Source organism: Papaver somniferum, chromosome 2 (assembly GCF_003573695.1).
Source record: "Papaver somniferum cultivar HN1 chromosome 2, ASM357369v1, whole genome shotgun sequence".
In the NCBI taxonomy this organism is placed as follows: domain Eukaryota; kingdom Viridiplantae; phylum Streptophyta; class Magnoliopsida; order Ranunculales; family Papaveraceae; genus Papaver; species Papaver somniferum.
The window spans coordinates 219,062,695-219,070,416 of NC_039359.1; positions in this window are offsets into that span (position 1 = coordinate 219,062,695).

Below are 7,722 nucleotides of genomic sequence, written 5' to 3' on the forward strand. Positions count from 1 at the left end.
ATATGAATCGATCATACCTCTTCTTCAGAAACAAAAGTATCATCATCTGAAGATTTTGAACTTGAAGAAGAATCATATCTCGCACGCTTCCTAAAGACATCATCTTTTAACGAAGTTTTCTTGGATACAGATTTTGACGTGGGTTTCTTAGGAGTGCTCTTGCCTTTGCCTAAAGTTTTGTCATTCAAGGATTCACCTACGCGAATAATCAAGATAAGAAACATAGGCAACAATATTTTTAAAATTAGAAAGTGTGTTTCTTACTTCCTTATTCTGCGAAGTTGATACCTTGCGCGAAATATTGACCTTTTTGGCATCCTGCGAAAAAAAATAAGAGGAGGAAAGTTATGAGAATTTACAAATTGGATCAAGAGGATCGCATACCGCTACTTTCTTTTCCTCGTTTGCGAGTAATTTAAATTCCCAAGGTTGGTAAAGAGGGAAATCTTCGGGTACAGGATTGTCGGAACCATCCACAACTTTACCAGATACAAAGGACCCTTCTAAGATTACAGGGCAATTAAGCCAACTACAATCATTGGATCTGCGAGCAGCGCGATTAGAGTTTGAATTCCAATTAACATCTCGCATAATTTTCTCATCTTCAGCGATACCATCCACTCTCCTTATGCGAGCAACCCATTTAGTCACGTTACTTTTCATAACAGTGACGTAATAGTTCTTAAAGAAATTATCGAGAGTATACTCAGCGGGATCTATAATTTTATCACGATGATCCTCTTTTCGCACTTCATCAGGGTAAGAATTTCCAAGACCAGCTGCGCGACGAGCATACTCTAATGGTATCCTAATAGCATCACCACTCAATTGAAATATTCCTCGTGCGAATCTTTCATCAGCAAGAATTCTATAGAAGAGAGGAATCTTAGGGTTATATAAAGGAATTGGTAAAAATTGAAGTTGACCTAATGCAATGATGATTTTTTGATTATTCCATTGACCAGATTTGATTAGATCAAGATTAAGTTTGGATGCGAAATTATATGAAGGGGGAAGAGAGAGTTCATAACCCCTCTGGTTGAAGTCAGTTTTTAATCTGTTAAATTCAATTTCCATTTTTTTACCAGCATGAGCCATTGAAGAATGGGAATGAAGAGTATAAAATTGTAGAGAAGGTGAAGAAGGATGAAAGAAATAAAAAGAGAAAAGTAGAAGAGAATATATAGGAAATAGCGACCCGTTTTTCAAGATTTATTCTCATTAATGTGAAGAAATGAACGGATAAAAACATACGGTTAAAAAGGACGTGTCGAAAGATGAGTGGTTAAAAGGACACGCGTACATAAGGAGAGCTTGAAATAGGGAAAATTGTCGGCAAAGTAAAATGAAAACAGACAAGCATGTGCGATTTGCAAAAGGGGAATTTCTCATGTCGCTCACTCTAAAGAATAAGCAATATGAGAAGAGGCAAATGTAGGAGTAAAATATCGCACATGTTAGTAATCAAGCGAAGTAAAGAGTGCAACCTAAGCGAAGAGCATCGCACACAGCAAAGTTGAGATGACGCACCAGATGATGTCAGCAAAGTCACGAGTAAAGTGTGGAGAACTGTGCGAGGAGGTATGCTATGCGAAGATGAGCGATTGTATATGAGCGAATGAGTCGCATAGTGATCCCGAAAATAGTGGGTATCTTAGCTGTCATCCACTATGTAAAATTCTATATAAAGGAGAGAGGTCATTACTTGTGAGGGGTTGGAAGGAGTCTTGGTCAAGAAATAGAGAGAAAAACAGAAAGTGAATCTAGGTTTCAAGTAAAATTGTTGTAATACTTGAATCTATCTAGTAAACATTCTCGATATTCAATTAATCAAATAAGAATTCGTAATGATCACTTATAAATTGGATGAGTTTTAATAGAGTGTAGTTGTAATAAATCTTACAACTACAGTCATGTTAACAAGTGAGACTCCATCACTAACAAAAGTTGATACACAAACCAAAACCAAATTCGAAACCACCATGCATTGCATAAAAATGGCCCGGCCTTTCAATAAACTTGTAGATCTAAATGGCCACTGTTAACAAAATCTGAAAACAGCTATTTTCACTTCAGTAGAAGAGAAAATCTTATCTTCTGCCATTGTAATTGATACATGTGAACAAGGCTTACTAAATCAGGAAGCCCACAAAATGCGAATTTCAGGAGGTGCATAGAACTCCAATGTTGAATCCCCGAAGATTTTCAAAATGTATCCAGGCAAAGATTGGTGCTCAACATGAATTGTAATGCAATGCAATTAAACCCAGATTTACCAGAAATTACCATTTTATGATAATATGGAAATTTCTAAAAGATTAAAAGAAAGGAGATGATTAAGAATCAAGAAATTACCATGATTTTTTAGTACTGTCCTCAAGCCTACCAATTCACTGTCCTCAAGCCTACCAACTCCCACCAAGGCTTTCACATAATCAACAATTGCTGTTCAGTTAGAATGCTGTTCAGGCTGACTTTCGAACAATCTTATAACTCCTTCAGCATCCTCTAGCAATGAGGCATCAACTAGACCTTCTGAATCAGTAACTCTTTCAGCATCCTCTAGCGATGTAGTAGCATCAGCTACACCTTGTGAAAATCTTCCACCAGTAATTGACTCAAAGCCGTCCTCAACCCCTTGACGATAACTTCTCAGGGTATCTCCTAGATAATCATCAGGAATTAGAAAGAGGGCTAGAATGAAAAGATCGACAAAAAGGATGATACTCAGTATCATCAAAATCACCCACAGAATCTTGATCCTCTTCTTCATGGTTGTTTTCTCTGCCTTATGAAATAATATAGAATGACTAAACCTAAGAACACAGAGAAAATACCAGCAACTCAAAGATAAGAAAACCCTGATTTTATATTTTAGAGGAGATGTGCAAATACTTAGTAGCTAAGAAAATGAGTTGAATATTTTACTGTACTTTCAAAAAAGTAAAAAAAAAAAAAAATTACTGCAAAATTGAAGTGACTTACACTTTACACCTCATCAAATATTGGAAGCCCTGGGAAACAGCTTTGGGCAGGTGGGTGACAGTGACTATGGTGAAGTGGGTCTTGAGTCTCTTGACTCTTTACTCTCCGTTCCTATTCCCAGCACACATTTCCTCAGAAATATCAAGTCTTATTCATGATGCTCTGTCTTTATCTAATTCTAGCCTCTAGCCTAGGTCTACAGTAGAGTCAAAGCACTGGGAAACTTTCCTAAACTGGTAAGCACTCATCCGGACTCTGGGTATCAAATTAGTACTTGAGAAACTTTTTGCTTCCTGATCTCACCCTATGTCATTTCCAATTTACCATTCATGCCACTGCTATCCAATTATATTCTTTCTGAAATACTTGCAATGAAGAGGAGATGATGCTCGATGAATTAGTACATGCATTAATATTACAACATTTTCCAACTAAAAGTGTCATGAGCATGAGGGACATGCCGACATCAAGCTTAATAAAAACTCCTAATATAAAATCACCGGTCCTCTTTTATACGAAAAGAAAAGACTAATTTTTAAAAGCAAATATAGTCCCAGCTAATATGGTGTCTAGGGGAATTATTTGGGGCCAGTTACTAAATGACAAAAAAGGTTATTAAAAAGTAAAAGAGAACAACCTTTATCTAATTATTTTACATAATGGCTAATTTATTCTTGATTAATTAGCGTTAATCGGGTGATTAATTGATGTTTAGTCAAACTAAATTAGAAATCAACTAATCTTGATTCATCACATCTGGATCGCTGTCACTCTTAAACTCAGTGGGCTTGGGTTCTTCCAGAAATTATTGTTTTATTTTGGGTAAGACATTAGAAGTAATTCTAGGTCACCCCTTATCTAAATATTTATATTAATACCAAAATTATCCTCCTGATTATTTTGGTATAATAATTAGTTAGTGTGATTAATCATTGATTAAGGTTAAATTAATAGATTGTTTTTTTTAAAGTAGAATTATTGAGTGACTAAAGTGATAGAAGAAGAAGATGGAGAAAAAAATTATTTTGAGATGAGTGAATATGGAGAAAAAACATCCTCTAGGTACCGAAGTATGCTTGTAACTTAGTGAATGTTGTTATAAATGGCCTAAAATATCTTCAAAATCAAAATTATAACAAAAAAATTTCAACTAGGTCAACAAAGTTCGGTTAGATTATATGAAGAACATGTAACCGAACTTTCTGTAAATGCAGTTCGGTTAATAAATCCAAAATCACAGGCAACCGAACCAGAGCTTTAATGGAGTTTTTGTTTGTTCGGCTAGCTGATGAAAAATCAAATGTAACTGAACTACTATGCTTGAGTTTACATAGTTTGTTCGGTTCATTCGACTCGACCACGTTGTAACCGAACTTTAAACAACAGAGTTCGGTAAGTTCGCATTTTATTTTGCGATTAAACCAAACTCAACATTTGGCTATACAGAGAAGAGTTCAGTTTTGAAATTATTTTTGAGAGTTAACCGAACTCATTATATAGGTTTTCTGAGGAAAGTTCGGTTAGGATTTTTTTTTGCGATTAAACCGAACTCAACATTTGGCTATATAGAGAAGAGTTTGGTTTTGAAATTATTTTTGTGACTCAACCGAACTCAGGTGTTCGGTTAGGCAAAAAAAATTCTTAGCCGAAGTGTTCTTCGTGTTCTTCATTTTTAAAAGTTCGGTTGTAAAACTAAGGTTTTTTTCAAAATTATCCTAACCGAACTTCCTACTGTAACCTCCAAATTCAACATACTTTGATGACTACGACTCAAAATTTCAATCAAAAACGAATTAGAAGTAATAGGTTTATGGGAAAATATTTATGGATAGGTTTTTCTATAAAAGATAGGTTAACCGACGATGAAAACTCAATGAATCGACGACGATGAAAATTTGATGATTTTGATTAGATTTGTATATGATCAGATTTAGATGATCATTTATTGATGAAGAAGAGAAGAAGAAAAATTGTAGAATAGAGGAAGAAGAAGTTGTAGATTAGTTATAATTTTAATTAGGTAAAAGGGTAAACTAGTCATCTCCATCCCTTAGGACACCCCTTATAATTATAGGAAAGGTGGCCTAATCAAATCATGGTCCCCTCAAAAAACCCATGGTCCCCAAAAAATGATTCAAAATAAGCTTTCAGAATTTGGAAAAGTAGCGTGGGATCTCATACCATGTGCAGTTATATGGGTGTTGCAGAATTTTTGAGGATAGTTACAACTTTAATACTGGTCTGGACATGGCAATTGATGTTAAAACTCTTGTATTGTTTTGGGCGGTAGTTTCTGCCAAGTGGGTGTATTTAAATTTTTCTAATTCTGTATCAAATTGGGCGACGTTTAGTTTACTCCTGATGTTCTCTCTCTGTCTTTGGTGGTCATGTACGTTCTTTTTTCTTCTTATCAAAAAATAAAATAAGATAAAATATATATCCGTATTAGATTTTTATTTTATTTTTTAACACTAGAAAGGGCTTACAAAGGAGGTGAAAAAAAAAGAACTTTCTTCTTTCAATTTTCACCTTTTCATGAAATGAGACGAGGATTACTATGAACAAACACATAAGGTTGAATGGTTTAGCATCACAGATAGATACCTTCGAGAAAAACCTGTGAGAAAGAAGATGAGAAAAGAGACGAAGAAGGAAATTGAGTTGGACATTTCGAGAGAAACCTAAATCAAACCGAAACCAGAAATTAAACCAAAATCTTCTACTGATTTTATTTTCTAAGCCTAAAAACTCGTATGAAAAGCCCTAATCGATCCCCAAAATCCAAAAAACGCCTAGAAACACCTCTGCTGAGAGCGATTCAATCCCCCCCTTTTTGAACACCCTGATTTCAATCCTATTTCAAATGATTCCAATTTTTTCTACCAGCTAAACCTTTTATCCACCGGCACGTTCACGATGTAGTCTTTAAGTGTGATTGGGATAGGTCTGTTTGATGTTGGTATTGCTTTTAAAAACCCTAATTTCATGGTGATGCAGAATTTTCTAATTCAAGACTTTGTGGTCTCTTCAATAGTTTTAACCTTTAATTCTGGCAATTTGTTATTCTGAAAAACTTGAATCTTCTGATTTGATGATCTTTCAATTGGATCTGATAAACCTCAAAGTGATGTTGTTTTTACCCCTAGCCGAAATTTATCATGAACCTCAAATTCCTCTCTAATCAGGCGGCGATACATCGACTCTGCGAGTCCTCACTTCAAGTACCAAGGATTCACTATTCATCCTCTCTGGTTTTGCTGTCCTCTCAGTAATTTTTAAATCTTTCCTTCTCTTCAGATTTTGATGTGGCGTTATGAAATTAAAACAGGTAAGCCTAAACCTAATTTTCTAGCTGTAATCAACCAAAACCCAATATTACAACTCCTTGTTTTCCTATTTTTCTCAGATTCAATATCAGTTAATCAATTTTCAAAAGAAACAAAATTAAATATTCAAACCCTATTTTTCTCCTATAAATACTGCCTAAATCCAATCCATCTTTCCTTCCTCTTTATCCATCCTACCTTAGCTCCTTGCTTGTTTAGTTTTTCTCTTTCTTTCTGTTTCTCTTATGTTGCTTTCTCTATGTATAGCTTTTCCGCTAGAAATGTTTCTTCCTTTGGATTTAATGTTCTTAATGCTAGGAATGTTCTTCTTCCTGATAGTACTTGGCAGCATCAGCTGGTCGGTTGTTTTTTAACTAAAATGAATAAAAACTTTCTTTCTAGGCAGAGCTCTTAAATATAGATGGAAGCTTTATAAAGAAATATCTATTAGCAAGCTTGGTAGAGGTTACTATCTGATTAAGTTTGAGTCTGGCAGTGACATGTTTTATGTCCTTAGGAAAGGAACTAGAGTAGTATATGGAGATACTTTCCTCTTTCAACCTTGTGATTTCTCAGTTCTTCCTGAAAACATTGAACTCACCTCTGAAACCTTTGAAATCTCTTTACACAAGCTTTTCCCTAAACAAACTAGAATCCCTAATGTCATTCAAAACACACAAAATTTTGGTACTCTTGTTGCTTTTGATGACCCTATACACTACCTCAATGGTTACAGCACCATGAAAATTAGGCTAAAGCTAGACATCACTCAACCATTCATTTATGGTACAAATTCTCCTAATGAAGATCTCCCAAGGCTATTTTGCAGCCACTGTCGCAGGTTAGGGCACAAATGCAAGGACTGCATTGAGATTTACTTGCTCAACTTTCAAAATATGATGCTCCAACGACCTCCTGAAATACCTCCACAACTTGCAATTAGAGCCTTGGGACCATTTATAGAACCAGAGTATGATAAAGACTACCATCAAGAAATGCTTCAAAATGTTGCTTTTGAAGACCCTGATCCAGACTGGAGTGATTGGGGATCCTTACCGTCTAGAGCCACTGAATCCTCTAATCAACTGTTTCTTTCTTCTACGGGGAAGGCTACCAGATAACTGGATTTCACTCCGACACTACTTCAGATCAGTCAAAGCCATTCTCAAAACCAAGGATAGTAAAAGAAATCAGCACCTTTGAGGACGCAAGCACTGAGCTAATCTCCTTATCCACTTCTCAACCTGCTGAGATTCAACAACCTTTCAGTCCATCAATATTTTTAGTTTCAGACATTGAGGAATCTGAGCTTATATCATATTTTGACCTGCCAGGTCCAACACTAAAAAGATTGAACCCTGAGCAACAATATTACCTCCACAGCGCAGGCATTGGCACCTCATCAGCTCCA